At 38.8% G+C, this 26,565-nt stretch overlaps 1 protein-coding gene across 1 annotated transcript in view; it reads right to left on the reverse strand.

The window, feature by feature from the left end:
* The window catches only part of LHFPL2 (LHFPL tetraspan subfamily member 2), a 125,555-nt gene that overhangs the window by 44,575 nt on the left and 54,415 nt on the right, over nucleotides 1–26,565 (reverse strand). Inside the window, exon 2 of the mRNA XM_055790426.1 lies at nucleotides 17,978–18,030. The gene's annotated coding sequence lies outside the window, so the exon portion shown is untranslated. The remainder of the gene's footprint in view (nucleotides 1–17,977; nucleotides 18,031–26,565) is intronic.

Genomic DNA, 26,565 nt, shown 5'->3' on the forward strand with positions numbered 1-26,565 from the left:
TCATAATCATGTACTTTTTCCTCCAAACAAAAACTTTGCTGCTGCTGCTGGCTGACCCACTCTTTTGCAAAACTCATCACATGAGTGCTCTCAGTCTGGAATAACTGCAGAAGTTTACCCTGTCACTCAGCCTGTCCTGTTGGTAGTTCTTCCCCTTCACTGCTGAGATCTGTAACATTTAGCTATGGATGAAAGAAGCAGATGTCTCCAGTTTGGCTGGCATTGGAAGAACAAAGGAAAATGCTAACAAACTGGCAAGGAAAACAAGACAAATTGATAAAATGTGACATGCTTTATTTGAAGATGGCAGAAAGCACAGTGAAAAAAAAGCATGCAAGTGGATGCAGTAATGAAATATAGATACTAATGGCCTGGAAAAGATTATGCAGATAGCTCACGTACATGCGACATATAAACACCTAACTTTACAAAAACAAATTTTCAAATTTTTTAAAGAAATATAATCATTGTGATTCTATACAATCTCACAGAATAATGCTCTGCATAATCATTTTTCTTCTGCACAAATATTTACATTGTGTTAGTGGAAGAGTAACCCATAGTCTTCCCTCCCTGGATTAAAGCATCACCACCAAGTTACACAAGAAGTCATGGCTAACTGGAAACAGCTGCTAAACCATGTGTATCTCTGTTGCTTTTTAATACCCACTAACAACTCAGAAGGATCATCTCTTACATCTGCTTCTCTTCTCTTCAACATCAAAGGCTTTATCAGACAGCTTGTAAGTTAAGTTGTCGTAGAAGCTAGGTCTCAAGGAGAGGCACAGAAAACCATCCTGTAGTTGCTGCAGATGTTCCCCTCTGTATGTTTACTAATAACTGCCTGCTGAGTTTAACATTCTTGCAGCCAGCGTTTCCAGAGGTCTCCTCCAAAATTAATACAAACAACCAGGAAAAAGTGAGATGATCTGCAAATTTCTCTATCCTCACAACTTCTTCCCTGCAACCTTTGATATCCACAGAAGAATTCTACAAAACACAGATTTGCTCCCCTAACTCAAACACATACAAGAACAGCATACCCAATAAAAGTGTCGCAGAAGTCCCCATATTGCCACTTTCACATACCAGAGACAGCCCTTGATGCTCACCAGTAGTGGTCAAGCCACTGGGCTGCACTGCCTCCTCCTAGTGCCAAGCACTCTGTTCGTATGCTATCAGCATGTCAAACCAGGGAACTATGGCCTGGCCTGACATTAATACCCATCACTTCAGTGGGGGCACTATCCATTAAGGTCTGACAGCACAAAATGAGATACAGAAACACACTAAAATTTAATGAAAATTCACCCCAACACAGACTTGACCAACATTTTTCTGGCCACTGTGTCCTACACTGCCCTTGAGCAAAATGCATCTACTTTATTTTCCAAAGAAGTTGTTTGAACAGGAAAGATAAACTAAGATACATAATTCACACATCCAAACTTTCAAATAATGTTTTATTATAAAAAGAAATGCTGCCAAGTCCTTTTATCAAATTTATCAAGTATCTTCCTGTTTCTATTGAAGAATGAATGCAGGCACCCTATTCTTACTAACACAAAAAATTTAAACCATCCAACCAACACACACCCCACCCCCACATTGTACTGAGGAACCCAGCTTCAGTGGCTGCTGTATTTTATTCAAGGACTCACACTGCTTCCAGCCAGCAACCCGCAACAATGAGTATGCATGCAGCACTCATTTTTCAGTGACAATTTTATGAAGATGTACACACACAAAACAGGTTACATGCAGGCAGTATTTACAGCCTTCCTTGCCTCCCACCAGAAATTTTTCTTCTTCTTTAAACAAAGAACTACTGCTTTTCCTAATGGAATGAACATTTCTAAAGCCCTGGAAATCTAGCTGCAATTAGGCTATATAAATCAAATCACAGTAATGAAGCACACAGTTGACCCAGTTTTCTAACTAACATAGCAGGAAGGTTTTTTTGCAAGTATTTCTACCGATTTTTAGCATTAACCTACAATATATTTTTGTCTGCAGACAGCTACTTTCCCCTCCTGCAAAAAACTATTGAATTCTGCTTCATAAAACTGAAAATAAAACCTAAAAAACCCCCACAAAACCACAAAACAGAAAACGAACACAAAAATATGTAAGACAAAACAAAACAAAAAACCACCCATGTACTACACATAAACGCCATAGTCTATATGGGAAACAGAAAACATTCAAGCTTTCCTCCAAGTGCCAGCATCACAGGAGTTAAAAATAATCACTTCAAAGACAGACAAGACTTCCAAGACCTTGACCTAACACCAGTGAACTAGGGCACAACTCAGGGTTTTTAGCTGAATTGTGGACCAGCTACTTCCCTGTTGGTTGTTTCAGAGCAAAGAAATTTGACTCGTTTGCCCCAGTAATTCCATTCTTGTCAAAGTCTGTAGCACACATCTATGAAAAAAATACTGATTTTATAAAGCTTCGAGCTTTAAGGAAGTTTATGAAAAATTCTTCATCAGCTTGATACCAGGCAATGTCTGCTGGTAAATGGCAAGTTGAAACAACTGCAAAGTATTCTGGAGAACACTTCACACAATTTAGAAAAAGACTCTATGAAAACACATTTGAAAACAGTCTTGGCCCAATATCCTTTTCCAAAGAAGCATCATGTACTTGCTACTGACCAACATTCAAACCGTTGCTACAGAAGCTGAACCATCAGCCTCCCATCTACTTCAGCACCTACTTTCCTTCCCTTTTTGAGCTAAAAGTCGTCTTTTAAAATACAAGTGGGATGGCATTAAGACTTAAAACCTGAGACAACAGACTGCCAATAACTGTTTCCTTGTTAATCCTGGGATGAGAAAAAACAACTAACCCATCACTCACTTTCAGTAAGAACCTCTTTTAACTTACAGATAAAGATTCAGGGTTCCCTCTCCAGACCTGCACCACCACAGAATAAAAGTTGTTACTTTCACTAAAGTGACAATAGTACCTACCCTCTTTTTAGAGAAAGAATTACATACTGTCCCTCAGACCTAAAATTAATGTCTGAGTACTAATTATTTTTTGTAACATGTACATATCAGCTTATAACAGTACAACAAAGAACTGCATGAAGCAACTCCACATTTTAAGTTGACAGCTACAGGTAAACAAAACACTGTGCTAGAACACTGCACTGACAGAACCTACATAATTTACAGTCTCTACAACACTGCAAACTCCAAAGGATATTCCTACTATGGCTGAAAAGAAGCAGAAATTAAGCAATACTGAATGCTTTTCTCTGAATACCACTGCAGGAAGGCTTTCCACTCAGCAAAGAAAGGCTGGAATTTGGTCTTGATTCAGTACTATTCAATATGCTGCACACAACTTCCAAAATGTCTCTGTGATTTAGAGTCCCAAGTTTTTCTTTTTTCCTGCTGTAAAACCACAGCTCTCCTTAGCCTTTTGTACTTCAGAAAGGCCAAGTGACCTACTGAGGATTACTCTGTACCAAAAGCTGAACTCCCTCTTGGAACAAAGGGGCACAATGCAATTCACCTTTTAAAAGGAGCAAGCAGGTAATTCTATCCAGCTACAGCTAGCACTAGTGTTTACCTAGTACTACTGTTACCATTTGAGAAAGACGACAATAATTATCTGGGACAACGCCTCTTATGTTGTTAAAATTGTAAAGGCAGTATGTTACTCAGCATAGCTGCCATCATCCCTTACTGCGCAACTGTAAGCCATCATGCAGAAGCCAGCAAAATGCTTTAGCAACTGGAAAACTCAATTTAGATCTTTATTAGAAGATGATCAGAATAAAAGATCACAAACACTTGTGCAGTCATTTAATTAGAATATTACATCCTTTATGACAGTATGCACTTGATCACGCTTCAGCAAACATCAAACTCCATTCCATCACTATTTAAATAACTTTCCATGGCAAAAACATATATTCTGTTATCATAACTTCAAATCAAATGATAAATGTTTTACTCAGACTTTGTTCCAGACCATGCCACAGAAACATCAGACTGTTGAAGCCTGTAGAGATAGATTTGAGTCTGACTAGCTCTTTGTCTTCTTAAGTCACAAATTTTACCCAAATGAAGTTGCAAGCTGTAAACTACCCAAAACTATTTAGAAATTAAAATGTTGAAGAATTGGAGAAGTTCACAAATCAACAGATTTTTCCATGTAAAGACCCTTATGTTCGAAAGAACATTGCTTTTGTTCCAAAAATAATCATAGCAATGACAAAGTTCCAGTGTTTTTATCTGCTGCTTTCCATCTCTGCTGTCTTCTTCTCCCAGACTTCTAAGACATCTGAGGCTAGTATTTGTTACATTTCTTTCTGGGCCTCTTCTAACCCTGTGATTTATAGACTCCAAAGGTGGAAAAAAAATGCTTCAAATAAAATGAGGTGAAAGAAATAAAACTACTTAAAAGTGTTCTAGTAACAGCGTTTTCGCAGGCTTTTTCAAATAACATGCCAAATTATGTGAAGTTCTAGAAAAGCCTTTTAGGATGAGGTGTGTTTCAACATACACTTCATTGTTAAGGGTGTAGCCTCTGCTCACTGATGCCAGCTGGAGTTTTTCACCTACCTTCAGTGGACTCTGGACAGAGGAGTACCAGCGCCAGAGACCTTCCTTCCTTCAGACTTAACTGCATGCACACACATGTCATAGGAATAGCTCTTGAAAAAGCCACAGCTGTTTCTTACTTCAAGCATTAAACCCAGGTGGATCATGTAACAACTCCTACAGTTGTGCTTGATTATTCCAAGTTTGCACACAGCCAACACTTTAAAAATGCCTAAAAAACCTGGATGGATTAGGCCACCCTGGCTGGAAAATCTGACAAAAGACATAACTTCATATAATTCTTGCTGATTTAGGCATGCTGCAAATTGCTGGACCCTTACAATAGACGCTGCATCATTGCATCCTTTGCCAGTTAGGAATAACACACACACACACAGCTAAGAATATGGAACTGATCTATAGATTAAACTCAAGTGGAAATGGACTAATTTTCTCTTCATCTAAAGAGTCTGCTATTCCAGCTCTCATTTCTTGTGGACAAGAATGGAAACAATCAGATGACTAGCGAAAGCCCAGTTTTATGGACCTATTTTGGAAAGTGATCCCTTTATTAAATACACAGTATTTTATAGTACATTCGCTTCCAATGAATCAAACTGTAAAGATCTGTGTCACATTGATTAATATCTTATGTTTAACCAATACGAAGTCAAACTTATGTTGTCCCTTAGTGAAGGGTGGGTATAATTACTTAAATACATATTTACAATTTTATCACCTGGCACAGAAAACAAAGTTCCATGGTCACAATATCCCTGCACAGTTCCCGGTGTTATTAATTTCCTTTTTATTAGCATGCATAACACCACGAAAATATGCTTCTAGGTGAATCTACAAGCATGCTCCTGTAAAGAAATGTGCAACTATAGCCAATACCAATCGACACTAAGGGAGTTCAGATGATATCCAGCTCTTGTGATTTCATCATGAGTCATAGCTGCTGTTTTCCTTGACTCATACATTTGAAACCCTCAGCTGTGGTGCTCGTAATTATGTTTTACAATTTTGTCACTGAGGAGGGGAAAAGGAATCTGCCTTTTTACATACATGCATCCAGACACGAGGCATGCAGGTGACACCCTTGGTCACATGCCAGACTACTGGGTATCAGATTTTGATGCACAAAATGCAAGAGATTGTTACAAAAGTGCTTTTCATCTGTTAATGATAATTTCTTGGTGACAGTGCAGTCGGATCCACATACATGAATTCCATTCCAACATTTCTTCTTCCTTGGTGCACTTTCACTAAAGAGAGAACTGCCATCTTTTTCCTCTCAGAGAAAAACATTTATTAATTATATGGTATGGCATTCCATCCACAAATAAGCTGGTACAAGTCAAAAAAGTGCCAGAACACAGATGAAACGATTTCCTAACTTTTTTTCCCTTTTCTTTTTCAAACAAATTTTATTAGTAGCATCAGTAAGAAAACAACATTGGCCAGTCCTCTGTTGTTAAAAACTGTCACTCTATTGCACGTTTTCAAGACTATTCACATACTACTTAAGATGCCAAGTAGTCATGTAAGAATCAACATTACCTAAATCAGAAGTGGAGAGGGAAAGCATACAAGCACTTTCAATACAAACATACTTACGAATTTTACAGTTCAGCTCTCCTGAATATCCTCAAAATCGTTACCAAGTTTGTGAAAAGCAACTGCTCCAAACAAATCGCCTTTCAAATGTTCACATAGACCTCTGTAAATCCTAACCATTGTCTGAAGCATATACTGCTATTCCGGCAATGACCAGAACAGTTTAAGCCAGCAGAGGAACAAGAAAAGAAAAAAAACTTCTATTGCCCTTATTTCCAACAATGAAAGTATTAAAGCTTTCTCTCAGGCTGCACTCAGCAGGAAGCAATTCTAGTTCAGCAATGGATTAAGCAGACAAACTAAAAGATCTGTCACATCAAATGTTGATGATGTTCCACATTTTAACTAACTTGTCATTTAACACAAAAACAAAAAGAGCCCAGTGCAAACTCTCCACAACACAGACTCAAGCAAGCACGAAATTAAGGGTTCCACTGAACTGAATGCTCTAAGTGAAACAGAAAACCAAGGATGAGCATCTAAAGTATGTTTTTATTCGCTAAAGTAAGAAAGATTGTGCTCTGGCTGCTATTCTTACAAACATCCCCACCTGGCCTCTGGAAAAAGGGGAGAAAAGTAACGCAATTTTTATGGCACCTACATCCTCAAGACCACTCATCACCTAGGTGTCACCAAGTGCTCACACAAGTCTTCTGAAATTACTGCTTTCCACCAAGACCCGAAACTGGCTCCCTTTAACATCTGTTAATCTAATTGGTTCCTATGAGCCTGTAACAATTAAATCTGTTGTCGCAAGGCACAACAGGAAAAAGGGATTTTACATATCCACAGCTGGGCTGTTAGCAGAGTAAACAGGCTGCCTCTGACTCAATGGATCTCACCAAAATTCAATTATTAAGCTGTGAGAACAACCCCTAAATGAAGCTCATGGCCTCAGCAACTGGGCCGAGCTCAAAACACTCATCAGCTACTCTGTCACAACAGTGGCCATAAGGAGGGGCCAAGGGTTCAGAATTTTGCCTCTCCAATCCTGCAGGAATTGTAGAGCTACAATCACAGCAAATATGGAATGAATCACTAGCTCAAAGTGAAAATAGAATTTTTGTACAATACATTCCAAAGCTCGCAATTTTTAGTTGGCTTGTGTTAAGAAGGTAAAAAACTGAAATCAAAATCCCTGTTTAGAGTCAAAATATTTTCAAAAAATTGGAAGTTTTGCAACAGCTGAGCAAACTCAGCTCTTTATTTATGCAAAATACTTCAGTGGATTTAAATTAAAAGTAACTTAAAAAAATATGTAAAAGAAGTAGTAAAAATGGAACAGTGATACTCAGCTCAGTATCAGTCCTGGTCCTATCTCCACAGTTGCTTATGGATGTTGACACTTACAGATATCTCTTTGTGTACTTAGAGAACATTCTTACCTCCAGAAGGAATTCTCCTACGTCTAAGCAATGCGCATAAGGCTTTGCATAGCAGGAGCTGCAATGTCTTCTGTATCATCAGCATCCAGCATAAGGAGAGGAACTAACACTTTGTCGTAACTTTTGTAGATCTCTAAGCCCAAACATCTCACAGCCTGAGAAAACAAGCCAGCCCTGCAGTTTTCTTCCAGTGTGCCAGATAAATGCCTTGTACAGCTAATTTCTTGTCCTTTCTACAGTCTAGTTTTAGGAGGACTTAATGAAACACTTTTCAAAGCATTTTTGCTCTGTGCTCTCTTCTACGCTTCCAACCCCAGTATTATGCTACTTCAGCAGCTGGGCACAACTGTACTGAGGTGACACCACCATGACCCTTGGAAGGTCCTCAGAAGCTCTTGCAACAGATTACGTGCCTCAGACCTGGCCACCTGCAAGTTCCCCAGCTCCCATCTTAGGGTGTGGAAGGAACAAAAAGTATTATTTAACTTATGGGAGCCAGGGAATTAATAGCTTTCAACCTTTGCTTCTTTAAGGATTCTCACACCACTGGCTTTTTTTTTTTTTTTTTTTTTAAACTGTTTTGTCTGCTATTCATCCCTTTCTTAATCTGCTCCTCTAATTTTCACCAACCTTTGTGAAATTCCAAAAAGTCAACTTTTAAAACATAAATGTTTCTCACAGGTAAGTTAAGACTTTGGTGCTTGTAAATGGATGCCGAAACTTTCCCCTTTTCCAGACTATCATTGAAGAAAGCCTATGAATCTGAAATCCCTTTTTCTTTTTTCTTTTTTCTTTTTTTTTTCTTTTTACTTTCTAGATGCTTCCTTAGACCATCACAATTACAGATACCTATTACTACATCCCATAATGTCAGCCAAGAATTCATCAGTTACATAATTCCTTTCCTCTGATGACTGCAGAACACTTCAAACATCTTAATTACACTTTGTAATCATTCTGAATCAAACTCAGTCAGCATTAGAAGGTTGCTCACGGTACATAGAGCTATTCGATACTCCAACAGGTAAAATTATTAAAAGTGTGCCAATATAACAACATTTCTTTTAAGGTTACTCAAATGCCTGCAAACACCCCATACTCCCAATAGGCTTATCAGCAGGTACAAAATTCTGAGCTATGTGTCCAGGCACATCTGAAAACAGTAATAAGGACCTATTTGTATCTTTGGGTTTAGAAATAGCTTTTAAACTATAGCCTTGCCAGACTGTCATCTCATGAAATGTCATTTCGTGGCATTTCAGGTTAATAAGGCTGATCATCTCTGCTACCTTCAATGCTTTTAGAAGTTAACTCTATTTCCTCTGAGCTTTTATTTACTTATTTAATTTCTGCTCTGCCTAGAGTGAACTCTTCCATAGAACAGCCATGATGGAACAAAGATCTTGATTCACCATGAATACCTTCCCCACCAGCACATGCATTGGTTCATTAGTAGGAGTGACATGTGAGCTGCTACCGGCACAGCAGTGAACACAAACCACTGTGAGAGTGTCAGAATAAAGGACAGACATGAATGCAAACGAGCTACATTCAGACCTAGAACACAGCAGTTTTTCAGACTGTCACAAAATATGTTAAGACTCATGATTTTGTATTGCTAATCCTAATTCTCATCTCACTGTTGAGTAACATCCTAAACCAAAAGCGATGGATTTTTTAAATCATTTGCTGAAATGTAGCACAAATTAGTGTGCTATTAACTGTTCACTGATTTTATTTAATAAGGAACTGTATACACAGACTGCTGGTTGAAGGAAGTAAAAATGAATGGGATAAGGACTTTCCAAGCAAGAGTTATGGCATTTGGTCAATTCTCTTTTGATTCACTTCAATATTGCACATGTAGATGAAGCTGCATCCCCTCTACATTTCAAAAGCATTAGTATGCTAGCAGTACCTCTGAGGTGGAGTCCTTCCAGCTCCAGGAAAACAATCACCCAAAAGAATTCAGTAACAAAGAAAAGCAGCTTGATAACCAATCATCAGAGGATGGACTTGCGAGAATGCCAGGGCGGCAGACCTAGAAAGTGCTTTAGTTGCATTAAATATAATGTCATCTTCACATACATGTGTGCAAGGGTACTTTATTATCATACTCCTAATGGGTTTAACAGTTTCAGGAAAGGATATGAATGGTATCCAATTTCCAGAGAGAAATATGCTCAACGCAATCTGGAAAACTTGTTGGATTTCAAGGGATGTTTTCAACCTCCCTAGTATAGAATTTCTTTTTGTTCTTCCCAGCCTCAACTTTTCCAATACATGAAAAAAATAATTATCTGCAGGGAAGGATTTTTTTCCTATTTTAGTAAAATCTACAAATCTTTAGAGACTACAAACTTTCATTCTCTATGGCGTTAAATTTTACCCCCAAAAGAATCTTTAAGAAAATATTTATGTCCCTGTATTAATTGTCTAAGAAATGGCTTTAAACATGACATGACCCAGTAAAGGACAATTACAACCGTCTACCAACTAAACAAAACTATTTTGCTAAAAGTGATCTAAAAAGTGCAAAATGAAAGAAAATCATCAGCCTACATTTGGTATAGCAATTTCTTCCATTACAGCATTACAGGAATATTAATGGTTTGTCACCAGAATACCATTCTAGTATTTCAAACACTAAGATACTAATTTTAAAGACGTTTTTCATGGGCATCATGAAACATTTTATCTGGTATGTATAGCATAAGACAATATTCACCTTTGGGTCTGATCTGTTACCTCACCTCCTCACATCCACTCCTGCCATTATTCCACTGCACTGACAGTCAATAATATTCTCTTGCTGTTGTTTATTCTTTGTCCTAAGTCCTGCATTACTTGCAGGGTGCTGTGATTACCAGACTGAGGCAAGTACTGCCCCTATGCAGAACTGCAGTGGCATGATCAGACCAAAGGACTCTTAGTGTCACGGATCCTGTCTACATGTATCAGATGTCCTTGATTAAGTCACATCTCTATTGATCTCATGCTGTTCTAAAAATCACTGAAGTAGGGATTTTGGCAGTTCCCCAGTATTCATAAAAAGTTCAGCTAGTAATATTTGCTGACGAGGCAGCCCAGTTCTCAGTTCAAAACTTTCACTGAATGCTTTTTCCATGGTCTATCTGCATAAATTATTACAGAAAAAAAAATAATACTGTTTTATTATGCCTCAGTTGCACAAATTATTTAGACGCATGGGTCTGAGCAGCCACCAACATGCTATCTGCAGGCTTGCTTAGAGGCTGTAATACCTCCCTCTTTTTAATAGCTTTGGAAAATAATCTAACAGCTCCAATAGCGTAAGATAGAGAGGGCCAGAAGGATGTAAGAGAAGAATCCTCTGTGAGATGTAGACAAAAAGGGTAAGTCAGCCTCAAGAAACGAAAAAGGAACTATTTCTTTCAAGCAGTTCAATTTTACTTGAACATGAAGTACTTGCCTCCACCACTGCTCTGTGCACTGCACTACTTTCTGTGTAAGGTAGCCCTAATCCCAGTCAGGGCAGGAAAGCAGGTTTCAGTAATATTAGTGATTCCTGACAATCAGTCCTTCTCACTGTATATAGACTTCCTCTTTCACTGATAGCTTCTATGTAAGTGTATCTCTTTTCCCAGACTTCATGATGGCCCTATTTATAATAAATTATTTGCATGCACAGGCTAACGTACCTGCTTATCTTCAGAAACAACTAAAGAGCGCGTAACTAACAGACCCTACATTTTTGAAGTCAGTGTTCTGTAGTACGTGGTAGAAAGAAGCAGGGAAAAGAAAGGTAAAACATAGTCTATTTAGCACATCTGAAAATGAGCTCAAGCTCTTTTTAGTTCCAGCAGCTGCCTATAATGGAAAAAATGAAGACTGGCTGTTGCCAGAAAAGTGGGCAGTAAGAAATAACAGATGTGAAATTTCAGCAACATCACTGGTTAGGTCAGTCATACAGACAGCTTCAGAGCCAGGGGACTGCAGTGTTCTGAGAGGCATGCTTGCTTGTTGAGCTGCTGAACTGCTCCTCTTGCTTAGCTGAATTTACTCAGTGACCTCACCTGTGAATGCAATCGGCAGGAAATACTCACATCCTCACAAGCATGTGTGGGCTCTGTGTAAAAGGTCCTCAATTAAACTTAGACACTACATTTTCCAAAGTAATTTTAACATTTCACTTCTCTTTTCCTCCATCCTACTCACCTTTATTTCACGGTCACTTAGGACAAGCAGGTAAGATAAGACAAGTCCTTCAGAACAAGATCTTATTACATGAGGGTCACAAAGAAAGTAAGATCAAAGAAACCAATCTAATCTAGTGTACACCTTTTTAAGAGAAAGGGCAGTGGGTGAAAACCACCCTTCAAAGAGTCAACTCAAATTACAGAAGCCATTTTCAAGGAAGAATGAAGTTTCTTGACAAGAGTTTAAAGGGGAAATTATGAATACAGGATCTGCAGAATTTATCACATCAAGAGCAAATTCTGTCAGCTCAATTTGCAAGATTAAGTGGAATTTGATTAAAATTAAATAGAATTGAAGTTATATTTAGACATCAGAAATATGCCTTGAAATTGTACTGTGGATCACAAAGATGATTGCTACTTCAGAAAAACCGATAATAAAGCTATTTTAGAAAAAAGTATGTCCAGTGAAGAATATGTAGCAGCAGAACTGAAGTTGGGCTGTCCACATCCATTGCAAGTCATTCTTCTGCTACCTTCAAGATCTGGTTGTAAAATGCAACTCTTAATAAGCCTAGATTTTCATACTATGTCTCATCTGGTGTATTTATGACCTGTTGCTGAAAGAAACAGCACTACTCTCCCCACCTATTTCCAGCTGCTTTTCCCCTCTTCGTCCCTTGTGTTACATCTAGCAATTTCTCAGCCACAGGACAAGCCAGGCCAGTGTAGTTATCTGATGTAGTTTTCCTTCCAGTTTTTTATTGAATCAGCAGCTTACCCCGAACTCACCTTGGAGCTGGGGGCTGATGTGAGAGAGGGGAAGAACAGGCTGAAGCAGTACTGCGACTTTTGGCATCAGCCTGCAGTTGTGCAACAGATGCAATGCTAAACTATGCCCTGAACACTATTACTAGCTTATTCTTGCAGAATGAATATTCAGGCATCTTGATGATTCCACCTCACACAGTGAGTCCCTGGGAGTTAAATGTCACAGCATGAGAGAAACTCTGCAAGTAGAAACAGTAATACTACAGCAACTGAAGGACTCCACAGGCACCAAAGCCCAGTGAGATAAACTGAGGTACATCTGCACAAAAGGCCTTACAATCCAAACAGATAAAAAGAGTAAAAAATTAATTAACTTTCCTACCATCACTTAGCAGGTTAGTAACAGAGGCAGAAATCAAATGCAAGAGTAAGGACAGGCAGCTCTATCTGCTACGCCACACACTGCTTCCTCTAGCTGCAACTGCTATTTACTCTCTGGTTGTGGCATGGCAACTCCTGTCAAGAACTGCACTAGGTTCCAGAAATAACAAAAATAAAATTAGCCATTGTATTTGCTGCTCCATAAGCAAATTATCAGTTCAATGTTGTTTATAGCATCTGAAGGTTGCCAGTGTCTTCCCAAGGAAAGAGCACCAAACTTTAATATTTTCCTGACTCAGTAACTCATCCTTTCTCTCCCCACTCTGATAATGGACAAAAGTAAAGTATAGAAAAATGTCCACTGCTATTTTTGTTTCTATTAAATGGGAGTAGTTAAATGGAATTTTGGATTAGTGCTTTAATATCACCTTAAAGTTCTCCAAAGAAGTAAACAAAGATAAATTATATGAAAAAGAAGGAAAAAAAAGGCAAAGCAGAGACACAGAAAAGAGGTTGCTCATAGAGGAAAAGCAGTACAAATATGTAACTTCCTAGTTACTCTGGCTGTTAACAAACACAAGTAAAACCAGCAACACTGGCTACTGCTCTGTTTTTTGCCTCCAGAGCTAAAAAATCCACTCTGCCTCTGTGCTGTTATGTACACAGTGCAAGACTCTATTGATATAAACAAAACCATACATCCCAAACCAAACAAAACCCAAAGACCAACTCCTTGTCCCCATTTGTATTCTGCTGTGACTATATGGGATTAACACAATATGGGACCTTTCAGTAACCTCAGAACTATTACCAAACTCTCTATTTTGGGCTTAAGATACGGCAGGGCTTCATCATGATGAAACCTAAAACATAATTCCTGAAGTCACAAAGCACTGTCATGAGGCAAAGTTCAGCACATGGATGACAGCTAGAACACCTTCAGAAAACCGCAGCTTTCCTTTCTCTGCAAGTTATCATGAAGTGAGAAAAAACCTCCAGAAAAACACTCTGCTTGCTTTCCTTCATGGTTTTTTCTCAGAGTTGTTTCCAGGCCAGAAGCACAACCCTCTGCCTCCAGCGCTATCTGGAGCCCTATGCAGGAAAGCTAGTAAGTATTATTACCTGAAGAGGAACCAGACTGGCTGGTCAAATCATTTCTTGTCATGTGACACAGAAGCACATTTATCACATCAGCCGGCAGACTCCAGAGTAGCTGGGATGCCAAAAGTCCACTGTCCAAGAACTGGACCTATGTATCAACCTGTGGCAAACACAGTGGCAAGTGGCTGGTAAAACTTACCTGCTAAAAGAGGGGATCAAACGTCCAAATCTTCAGGGACTGAGACAGAGTCTGCAGGCTAACATTCCACAACCAGACTAACACCTACTGCCTTCCAGAGATGTCCAACACCAACATCTAGTGCAGCATCTGACCTTTGCTGAGGTATCTCACCAGAGTGCGGATCACTGTCAGCTGTGATGTGGGTGTCCTGGAAGGAGCTTATCAACTCTGCATGAAGCAGGCAAATCTTGATCAACAGTATTTTAGTTTTACATATAACAACTGGTGATTTGTTGCCTAATAATTTTGGAGTCTATTTTTCATGTTTATTAGAAAAGGAATTATAAGCCTGTATCATACTCGTATTGCAACAACAGAAGCATACATCCAAGTCAGGGAGTACGTGAATGCTCTTACAATTAAACCGAAACCCTGGGGAGAAAAGAGGAGGAAAGAGTAAGCAAAATACCAAAGATTTCTTTAAAAGCTTATCAGAAGGTAATTTTACCCTTTACATTTTATCTCAGGTGTTTATTTCTCACTTCCAGTTACAATTTTATTAATTATTTTATTGCAACTGAAGTGAAGATGTTTATGGAATTAAGTGCTTGCCTACTTTCAAATGTTTCCCCAAGACAACTTACACAATGCCTGTGAAGAAAACTCAGACAACTAAGCCTTTTCTGTGCTCTTCAACACATCTGGAGAAAAACTATATTATTCATATATTCCATTATGAAGGGAAAGTTATAATTTCTTTCAACATATCAGATCTGCAGAGGGCTCATCTTATTAACTGTGCAATTTCACCATCACCACTACACTTAACCCTCTACACTGGCTTCCCACCTACAGCTGCTGATGGTTGCTCAAGTCATTGTTTAAGTTAATTTCATGTTCCTAATGCACATGCCAGTGGTGTTCTTCTGTTGCTAAGCATTACAGAGCTCCCCTCTTAACTGGTCTGGGGCACGTTACTGGGTCTTAACTCGTCTAAGACACTATAAAATAGGTCATATTATCTGTTACACTACCCAAGAAGCAATTTAAAGTTAGTAAGAAGTCTCTTTAATTCTTAAAAAGCATCAAACTTGAAAGAATGAATACCTGTATTTGTTATTAAATAAAGCCATATAAACTTGTCTACAATGTACCAATGCTAGATGGATTACCATGGAGTACACAATTCAGTTGTCCACTAGCAACTGCTGTTGAAGTTTCCTATGGTATCATTTCACTATAATCCATAATATGAGCAAGGTTCCAGTTTAGCAAAAGCCAGTGCTGCAGCTTTTTCCATGTTCCACAGGACTCTTAAATACTTCCTTAGTTTCTAAAGAAACATCATTTTAACTGCATTTCATTAGCCCTTATCTTCTTTTTAGAAGATAAGCAAGAAGAAGCATGTATTTTCTGATTCTCCAGTGAATCAGGGCTGCCTATCAGAGCATCCCACCACAACAGTCATCACACTAATCATAAAATACCAAGTATCAGCGCTCTTGCATCACATGAATTATCGAGTTGTTTATAAGGCTACTTCTGAACACACTGAGTCACCAACAAGCAGCAGTCACAAGCAAGTTTTAGGGTTACTTTAAAAAACACTGAGTACATTTTCTTTAAATTTCCCTTAAACAACAGGTATGCTGAGCTTGACAGGATAGCTTTTATTTTCAGAATGTTTGAGACAAGTGATTTCTGAACATCAAGCATATGGTATTATCAGATCCTACAAGTGAAGATGCACAGACCAGAATTGTCCATTGTACACTAGTAAAGAAACTAGTTTCAGCTTTTTGTGGGATCAATACGTGCACTGGAGTGGTACCCTTGAGTTAACGCATCTGTTCCAACATAGTGGCAAACTAGTGCCCTGTCAAACGCTTAACTTACAGAGAACATGAATAAATGTGTCACACTGGCACATCGGTAAAATAAGCCATATATACATGTATCATATAGGTATCTCAGCAAGGACAAGAGTGGTTGGTGAGGTTCAATATAGTTCGAATTCCTTCTTGCACAGTTCTTCACAATCCTGAAATTTAATGTGGCTCCTATGAAGACTACACTTAAGGGCAAGGGCAAAACATGGATTTTTCTATGGGAACCTGAATGTTGTTTGGGTCTTTCTGGTATCCACTGTGACCATCAACATCCTAGACAACTGAACACATTCAAAGTGGGCAAGGACCTGTAACATCCATTCTACAGTACTAAATGAACTAATATAAGTACCAGAAAACATATCACTTATTTCTGAGGACTCCTGAATGCCCCGGCAAACACTTCAGAAGCAGGAAAGAACAAATTTCATTCTTATCAAGGAGGAGGAATAAGGTGGATGCAAAGTGCACAGGAACTATCAATTCATTCCACTTATGCATTGATGACACCATGAAGGACGACACAGCTTAGTCCTGAGAATTGTCAGAGGGTGGAGGATGGGAGCACCAGGGTAGAGAAACAGTAGGCAAAAAGGAACTATCCAAAAATAACCAACAAATTCACTTAAAATTTATTTATTTGCTTTTCCTGGTAAAATACAAGCAGAAACTGAAAGGAGATAGTAAATATAAAATGACATAAAGGTAAATGTTCTAAACTGATAAATTCCTTCAAAGTTTTAACAAAACGGTACTCTTAGAACTATACAAACATAATTTTCAGAAGTCATTGAAGCAAAAAAGAAGGCAAAAGCAAGAAAAGAGTTTCTCACAGTATTGTGTTTGGTTCTTGGACACCAAAGTCAACAGCACATGCAACCACATGTATGGGGGCTAAAAACTTAAAATATTCTGCCAACAGCACTGAAAACAAACAAGATCTCATAAATACAAAATATTTCACATAAATTGTCTCTGCTATGGAAACCAGAGAAATAGAAATACTCCATTATTCTAAATAACAACCTCTTGGCAATAATATGCAGTCACTTTTTTAAAGTATTACCATTTTTATTATCATTATTATTATTATTTCTACTACTATTATTAAGTACAAACAACAGTTGGTGAGTTTATCTCTGCATTTGTAACACTCTCTTTGGCAGCCTATGCCCACAGCCAGGGAAGTGCAAATAATATATTTATAAATGCCTTATTAAACGAAAGTTCCCTTTAAAAAGTATTTGAAATTTTTAAAGCTCTTCCTTGGCTCCTTCCTGCATTCTTCTTGAGTCACAACATGTACATAATTGGCACATAGGATGCAAAGAATCAGCAATGAGAAGGGTGTAGGTGATCAATAAAATTATTTACTTTTACAAAGGACACCACAGTTTGCAGAGGAGGAGTTAAGAATCACCAACATAAATTGGGGCTTTAAAGACAAAAAAACTAACCTCCCAGTAATTTATTAACTTACCTTAGGTTTCCACATATTCTATAATAATATCTGATTTTATAATTGCTTAATGTATGCACTTGTGTGATTCTGAGAAGTCTGGATTCAGGCATCATTCATCTAATACAATGTGTCATGGTGTATGTTACTGCTTCAACAGGTATAGGTTGAACCATTTTGCTGGAAGTATTTCTAGTTCAGTATTTTCTAAGTCAAGGTGGTGGTGGGGAGGAGGTTTTACTTCTCAAAAGCAGTCACTGAGACTACCTACTCTTCACCTCTTAAAATCTGTGCTTAAAAGTCATTGGAACAGGAACTTGGTGCTCAGAAGAAAATACTCAAAAGGCATAACTTCCTGCACATCTTTCATCCCTCAAACAGCAGTCAAACTTCAGAGTCAGACAGCATGTGAAAATACCAAATAATATAATCTCAATTTCATTTACTCACCGCTGTTCCAAGTCCTTAGGTCTTGGTCAACCACTTCAAACGCCTGGCAATACCTAGAGAAATAATTGACATAAAATGTAAGTAAGGTACAGAGCCAAAAACATTAAAACAGTATTTATGACTAATATTGGTGGCTGGAACAGTACAACTCCACTTGTAAGGTAACATTTCACTACCAGGACACTTCTCTTTTGCTAGAAATGCAGCATTCTAGACATTGCTATAACCACTAAGGAGCTAAGAAAAACAAGCACAAGCACTAGACTTCAGAAGAGCTGACTTTGGCCTCTCCAGGGATCTGCCTGGTAAAGTACCATGGGATAAAGACCTGAAGAGAAGAGGGGTCCTTCAAAGATCACCTCCTCCAAGCTCAGGAGCAATGCATCCCAACAAAGAGGAAGTCAGGCAAAAAGGCCAGGAGGTCTGCATGGATGAACAAGGAGCTCATGGACAAACTCAAACACAAAAAGCAAGTCTACAGTGGGTGGAAGCAAGCACAGGTAGCCTGGGAGAAATAAAGGGAAATTGTCCAAGCAGCCAGGGATCAGGAAAGCTAAAGAAAGCCCTGATAGAATTAAATCTGGCCAGGGATTGAAGGGCATCAAGAAAAGCTTCTGTATGTACATTGGTGATCAAAAGGAAGACTAGGGAAAACACAGACCCTCTCCAGAAGGAGACAGGAGAACTGGTTACCCAGGATTATGGAGAAGGCCAAGGTACGCAATGACTTTTTCGCCTTTGTCTTCACCAACAAGTGCTCCAGCTACACTATCCTGCACTGCATCAAAACAAGCATGACCAGCAGGTTGAGGCAGGTGATTCTCCCCCTCTACTCTGCTCTCATGAGACCCCACCTGGAGTACTGTGTTCACCCCTGGAGCCCCCAACGTAAGAAGGACATGGACCTGTTGGGATGAGTCCAGAGGAGGGCCATGAAGATGACCAGCGGGCTGGAGCAGCTCTCCTGTGAAGACAGGCTGAGAGAGTTGGGGTTGTTCAGCCTGGAGAAGAAAGGGCTCCAAGGAGACCTTATAGCAGCCTTCCAGTATCTAAAAGGGGCCTACAAGAAAGCTGGAGAGGGACTCTTTACAAGGGCATTTAGTGATAGCACTAAATGTTTTAAACTAAAAGAGGGTAGATTTAGATTAGATATTAGGAAGAAATTAGGAACAATCTCCCCAGAGAAGTTGTGGATGTCCCCTCCCTGTAAGTGTTCAAGACCAGGCTAGATGGAGCTTTGAGAAACATGGTCTAGTGGAGGGTGTCCCTGCCCATGGCACAGGGGTTGGAACTAGATTATCTTTAAGGTCTTTTTCAACCCAAACCATTCTATTGTTGTATGATTCTATGAGTAACACATAAATCAGTAAGCATGCACAAAATTGCATCTTTTTCTCTTTCTATTTTACTAACAAATTATGCAAAGATTTGAAAATACATTTAAAATTATTTGTATATTCTATTGGGATTTATAACAACATTTTAAAGTCAGGTATGACTTGGGAATAACTCCCAAAATTCCTAAACGACTGGAATAAAAACCTAAACAACATAGCATGTTCACCCCACAAGCTTATGAAACATACCTTCAAACGCCTTCCACCATCCCACACATATATTTCATGGAATTCAACAAGGACAATGATGAAGTCCAGTACCTGAGATGGTCTAATCCCTTGGACAGACTGGGCACTGACCACCCAGGGCACAGCTCTCTGAAATGGAGCTGGGAGCCTGGGCAGACAGGGCTAACAGTTAGCTAGTTGACTAAACATGAGCTAGCAGTTAGCTCTGGCAGCAAGGAAGGCCAAGAATATCCTGGGATATATCTACAGGCTAAGCTCCCACTAATAAGTGATTATTCACCTTTAGCCAGCACTCAAAGAATACATGTCTATCACATCCAGCGTCGGATCTCCAGTACCAAGAAGTAATAAAATAAGGTAATAAAGGTAAGGTAAGGTTGATTCAGTGATGCTGAACTACAGGGTTTCCCACAATAATAGCAAATTCCACATTTTTGTACATACATCAGGACAGGATATATGAAGAACCTCCCCTCACATAAAAGAACAAAGTGCATCAGAAGGTCAGTAGACTCATAACAAAGAGAGATAAATGGTCTTGGTGAAAACGGTTTAACAACAGAAAAATCGACACAAAACTCCTAACAAAGCATGCTGTCAAGGACAGAGGAAAACATACTGGGAGCACTGGTATGCCAAAATGGTCTCTAAATTCCTGGCACACACAATATTCCTCCAGAAAAAAACAAAAACAAACGACTCTACTAAGTAGCTGTGGTTACTCCAACTTTCCTCTTCTGTCTCAAAAGCAGTTAACATGGCAATGAAAATGCAACAGTGTTAGCAGAGACTACGTTTCATGAACGAAAAAGGCCAAATTGTTTTCTTTTAGATCCCAGCACCCAAAAATGCGTGACCAAATTTAAGTACGTGAAAATGATGGATTGCTCAGACAGTAAGAATTAAGCGGTGCTTTTAAGGAAAATATCCTTGCCTGGAGTCTGGGCTCCCTAAGAAAGAGAAGTGGTATGGGGCAGTGAGACAGGATCAGCCCATTGAGGAGGCTGTAGAAGAGCCTTCTCTCACAGATCCCGTCCCCCTGCCAAAGGCATGGCAATGATCTTCCTTACCCACATACAAGAAATGACAAAAAAAAAAAAAAAAAAAAAAAAACAAACCAACCAAAAAACAAACACAAAGGCGGAGCAGAACAATTACTGCATTAAAAAGAAAGGCTCTTTTTTGCCACCACAATTGTGACAAAGCTAACAAGAAGAAACCCCACAGGCCTTCTACTGCCCCATCACTGCAAAGGCTGTGTGCACTTTCCTTATGCTGCAGATGGCCAAAATGAAACCCAAAGCCTCCCAAACAAATCAGAATGAGAAAACCACATGTATGCTCTCACTCCTTCTCTCAGGAGCTCTTCCATACTGATTGTGCAATAACTCAGATTTCCTCAACAGTTGGTAAAAATACCGAAAATCCATTTCTTCGTTCCTATTCAACTAGCTGTAAATTTGGCTGCATCACACAAACACTACCCTGACACTGCCCACCCCCACAGAAAAAAAACAAACAAAAAAAAAGAAAACATGACAGTCTTCATTTCTAGCTCCTTTCTCATTTGCAAGGGAGAAATGCTTTAATATAATTCAGAAAGAAAAAGTCTCTATGCCAAGTAGACCCACTGATTTAATTTTTTTTATTTACAGTCGACAGGAGAAACAAATAGTTTGGACACTGTTAAGAGAACAGTTTGATAACATCCCCGTATCACATACCCTGGCTTTGCACACAACAGGAATTAGGTATACTTAGCCTCCCCAGCAAAAATAAAATTAAAAAAGAATACAGACATATCCGCTGAATCTTAAAACATCCCTTTCAAGTAGCTTTTTCTTCAGATATACTACTGTGCGATACTTCCATGTATTATATAACAGCCAGCATCCGAATCAAAGAAATATTTACTTACTTCAGGAAGGTTTGTATGACCAATTATGTCACTATGAATAGAAATAATATATTCAATGAGTCTTTTGTCTTTTGCTATCGATGCATAACAGTATAAAATAAAAAAAAGCCCTACTATTTCATAGGCATCATTAAGGCTACCTTCAGAAACAACAGTAAAACAAGAAGGGGAAAGTATTTTCTTAGGGATACACTGCTAGCAGGTTAAAACAAAACAAAACTCTAAATATTTAGAGTTACAATGCTAAACACCACGGGAAACTAACAGCTTGAGATACAGTATAGATTTTTTAACATTTCGTCTCAGGCTGATTGTTCTCAGTTTCATACAAACCTACAAAAGAAAAAAAATGAATTCCAGTTTTTCCTTTTGTGTTATCTACCTAATTTGTTCAGTCTAGAAGATCATGCTACATATGTATGCAATTTAAAGCAAATTCAAAAGAGTATACTGTACAGACCAACATAATTTGCAATCTATTTCAATAAGAACAAAAAAAATTTCACTTTACACTACAAAAAATATTTCACCCAAATGCACCTGCCCTGAAGTTTGCAACTAATAAAAGCCAGATGTACTTATAATTCACTGTTGATCCCTGCTCTTAATGCCTGTTTTCCCACTGCACCACCTTAACCAAGAAAGCTGTACAGCATAGTTTTACACATCATTAAAATGTTTAAACCAAATACTATGTTTTTATAATACTAGCAATTCCCACAAAACTAAACAGAATAAATACAGAAGCATTAGGACCCACAATGTGCATGAAAGATTCCTCTTAGCCTGTTACCTAATACATTAAGCACCCGAGTGATAAGTGAATCAAATTACCACACTACTTTAACAAGTAAGTGAAGCAAAAGATGTACAAATTTATTTTTAGTGAAGTTATTCTCTAAAATGAGTTTTGTCTTTTAGGGTTTGTTTTACCTAAGCATAAAGCTTTAGCTGAAGTTAGTAATATAGAACACATCAGCCAGGAGCCCCATCCCATGTTCACAGAAATCAGTGGGAGCTCTCATCTTCAGCGTTACCCATGAGGATGAAAGGACATAAATTGTTTACTTTAAAGGCAGTGCAAAAGCACTTGACAAGTTCACTTTACAGCATGCTTCTTGAGTTGCATTTCTGTGTCACAGGGACAGAGCAAAAAGTCATCCTTCCAGGACAGCACAGTGAGTTACGCCACAGCCAGCGCTTTGGTCTTGTTCCATACAACCCATCACCTCTACCAGCCAGCCCAAGGCAGCCAAACCCAGCAGTTTCGCAGCAGTATCTCCAGCAAGAACATCCAGAGTCACTAAAAATGCTCCTTGCCTCCATTTTGGCCTTAAAGCCGCTCCAGGTGGCGCAGCTTGGCCATCATTGAGGGGGTCCAGACAAGAAGTGACTCAGAAAGCAGCTTCACTGTGGGGCCAGCACCTGCCGCCTGCATGTGGATGGTGACAGAAACGGGTCCCATGGACAGCCCAGCAATCATCAGGCATTTAGGCAGGTTCCAGGTCAACCCCACAGCAGCTGGGACTGGAACAGGCACATGGCTAACACAGCTCCAGCGCAGGCTGATGGCCCCAAGCTGAGCTGAAGCAGACTTCTGGGCCCCCAGGCAGGAGCTCAAGCAGGACCCAGGGGAAGCCGAGGCTCATTAGTACCGGTGGGGGCCCTGACCTTGGGTTGCTAATTAAATGCTCTAACCAGCAGCATGCTCCTCAGCAATGAGCTAGAATCACTTCACAAGTCAAGCTATACTTTCTAAATGTCAGCTGGCTTAATAAATAACAATTTCTAATGAGTATTATTAGCATCCAAATTATTGCCCCCAGATTACCACACACTGTGTCCTGCAAAATGCTAAGTTTACAAATAAAGCTGTCTGCTGGCAGAAGTGGAACAGAATGACTCCAAGGGAGAGAGCTCAGTTATCTTCTCCTGAAGGCCTGGAGATGGCAAGTGTGGAGTTTTGTTAAGGCAGAAGCAATTAATGCACTTTTTTATTTAATTGGTAGACAGCCCAAGCCTGTTGCAGAAGGCTGCAGAGCTGTCCCATCTTGATAGTCTGGAAAAAAAGGCATGTTATCTCACACACTCACACGTACACATACTCTTTAAACATGCAGCTACAGGGTTTGTTTTGTTTTCAATCCAACACCTTCTCCAGCCAAAATTATACTGAAGAGTATCATCCTAGTGACACAAGCTGTGAAATCAATGAAACAATCATGAAAATGTCAAAATTACCTTATAAATTTCCTGCGTTTTCCAATACTCTTGCACCATGACTAAATTAGGAACCTCAGCCTAAAAAAAAAAAAAAAAAATGCCCTAAGCATCATACCTTCCCCCCCACACCCCAAGAAAAGCAGACTTTTTTTAACTTTCAACTTCCTTTACATTTAAGACAAGGTATGTAACAAAGCAACCAAACACTGAACAGGTACTGACCTTCTAAGACACAGACAAGCTGTTAACAATTTCAAACTCCTCAATGGTACCTTAAGCATACATTCTACATTGGACTAATTTCCATGCCTTCCTCACAGCTTTCATCTTCATAGATGCAATTAAAAAAATACACATAAAAAGTTGCTTACCCACAGGTACTACCTGTGACCTTCCACCTGTGAAATGCTGGTTTTTAACCATGAAACACTTCAATGATTCATGTAATGATTTTACTAAGTGACAAAATCGAGAGCTTAGGCCATTCAATTTGACCTGAAAGCAAAGTTTTCTACTGAAAATAGTCTATCTGAACATTATCCAACCAATAGGCCTATCATGCAGCTTAATTCAAAGCTAAAAATACTGCTTAGCTCTTCTCCAGCTCATGTCCTAGGACTGATTTTCAGTCTTCTAAAAAACAACCACCAAAACCCAAACCCAACATAAATAAAAATTAAATAAAAATTAGACCCTGAGCAACATTCCATGTGCCTTTCTTGAGTGTTTCAGTAAAATCATGTTATGGAAATGAAAAATCCTTACTCAAGTCTTATCTGTCCAGTTTGCCTGCTCTGGAGAACATCCTGCACTTTCTACAGACCTCTGAAGAGTCCTGAGCCATCTCCATCCAGGCCGCTTTTCCAACATGAGCTTACAAGCCCACAAAGAGGCACTCCTTTGAAGCTAACCCAAGAAACGGGAAACGAGCTAGCCACTGCTTGTTAAGAGTTAAAAATTATAATCAGTTTTCAGATGGAAGAATTAGCTAGCCCCGGGGATGGTGGGAATTGAACAGCAACTAAGAAATATGTTAACTGTGGTTTTGTTTACCGCAGAGAAGCATTCCTTTGCCTTTTTAATTTTTGTCATTTTAAGCTTTCTCTGGAGCCAATTTGCTAGAACACTGCTAAAGGGATGATCTTCTTTTCAGAAAATGTCCTGGTAATACAAGACATAAAATTATCTGGGTTTAGTTCTTCCTGAAGCCCATAACACCCTCTTTGAAGACTGTCACAGCACACACTGAAAAGTTATGATTATTCTTTACATTCCTCTAAAAATTCTTTAAAATAGTCTTTAAAATACATTTTTCAGTAAACTGAGATATAACTTCTTGACAAGTTATGTGCTCCTATGGCAACATTTTATTTTCCCTAGATTTCTACTACTCTTTTTACTAGCTAAAAGAAAACTGTGAACAATTGTCTCCACATAGAGATGTACACAAAAAGAGAAGAATCACATCTAAAAAAGGTCTCCTGACACAGGGCAAGAAGAGGTCTCTGTTTCTGCTTTTCTTTTCCCTTTCCAGACTATTATAAATTAATTCTTTACAAAGACATGCTAGTACTTACCTTTATCATTTCCTATAGAAAGGTACCTGCAAGGCTGAATTGGAGTGTCATAGGTCAACTTTAGGCTTAAATAATGGGCTTGTAGAGTAATCCATGAAGGATTCAGTTTAAATTGGAATGGTGGGAGGATGGGGTGGGGTAGAGAAGGCAGCCACCCAACTTTTTTTTACCCCTCTTTCCCAGCTGAGGGTAAAACTGACCATTGCCTCCACTGTCTTTAGTAGTCCCTTCCAACTTGTATAGTTCTAACTATAAATAATGGAATATAAAACTTAATCAGATGTGTTTCCCTTGAACGTGCATTCTAAGACACATACTGTAAGTCCATTTAAAATACTCCGAAATTATTAAACATCAAAGATGCTGTTTCTCACCTGAGCTTTACCAGCTCCATACACAACAACTGACTGTACCCCATGCTTTTGACTATTAAAGGCTCAGAAAATGGCATTTATTAAAAGTCTTGATCAGGCACAAGATACCTACATCATCTACATTCACTAAGTTGTGTTTAAAGAACATGAAATACTTAGCTACTGATGTCATTCTAGACAAAGGCTAAAAAACAAGACATGGGGGTATAAAGATGTTTATTTAAAATATTATCATCTCTTTTTTTCTTTTGCAAAGCACATAAACAAAGTAATATCCATGAAAGAAAGTTATTTTGAAACAAAACATGAAAAACTAAGGTCAAGCAAATCTCCCCAAAAACAGAGAGAAGGAAGAAATTGGTCACTTCACACAGCACAAGCAAAACATCTTCAGGAAATCCGTATGAAGCATTTAAGGAATACATAAACTCTGCTATAACCTTCACAGATCTCTCCAGCAGTCAAGCTAGGAACACCACCTCTCTGAAACATAACAAACATTTCTGAAAGCTTCTGTCCTCTCCACCTCTCAAAACATTACTATTTTATTAACAATTAACATTTTAATTTGCATTAGCCATTTACTTGCTACCAGAATAAACACAATGATGAATGTGCAAGATGAGAAGCTAAGGAACAGCCAACAACGCAGTGCGATGAAGGACTCCCATTACTACTCCTTGGAAGACAAGAACATGCATCACTCCTACTCTCACACCCCACATCAAGTTGGGGGCGGGGGGGCAACGACTACTTTCAGAGAAAAACTATCTGCACCTGAGTTCACAGCCCTCTTAACCCTTCAATATAATATGATTTTTTACTTTTATTTTAAAGTAAAAAATTAAAAACTCCAATGGCCTTTAAAAGCTTCCAAGGCACCACTATAAACCCCGAAACAAGACACAAC

This window comes from Falco peregrinus, chromosome Z, assembly GCF_023634155.1.
Source record: "Falco peregrinus isolate bFalPer1 chromosome Z, bFalPer1.pri, whole genome shotgun sequence".
NCBI classification, from domain to species: Eukaryota; Metazoa; Chordata; class Aves; order Falconiformes; family Falconidae; genus Falco; species Falco peregrinus.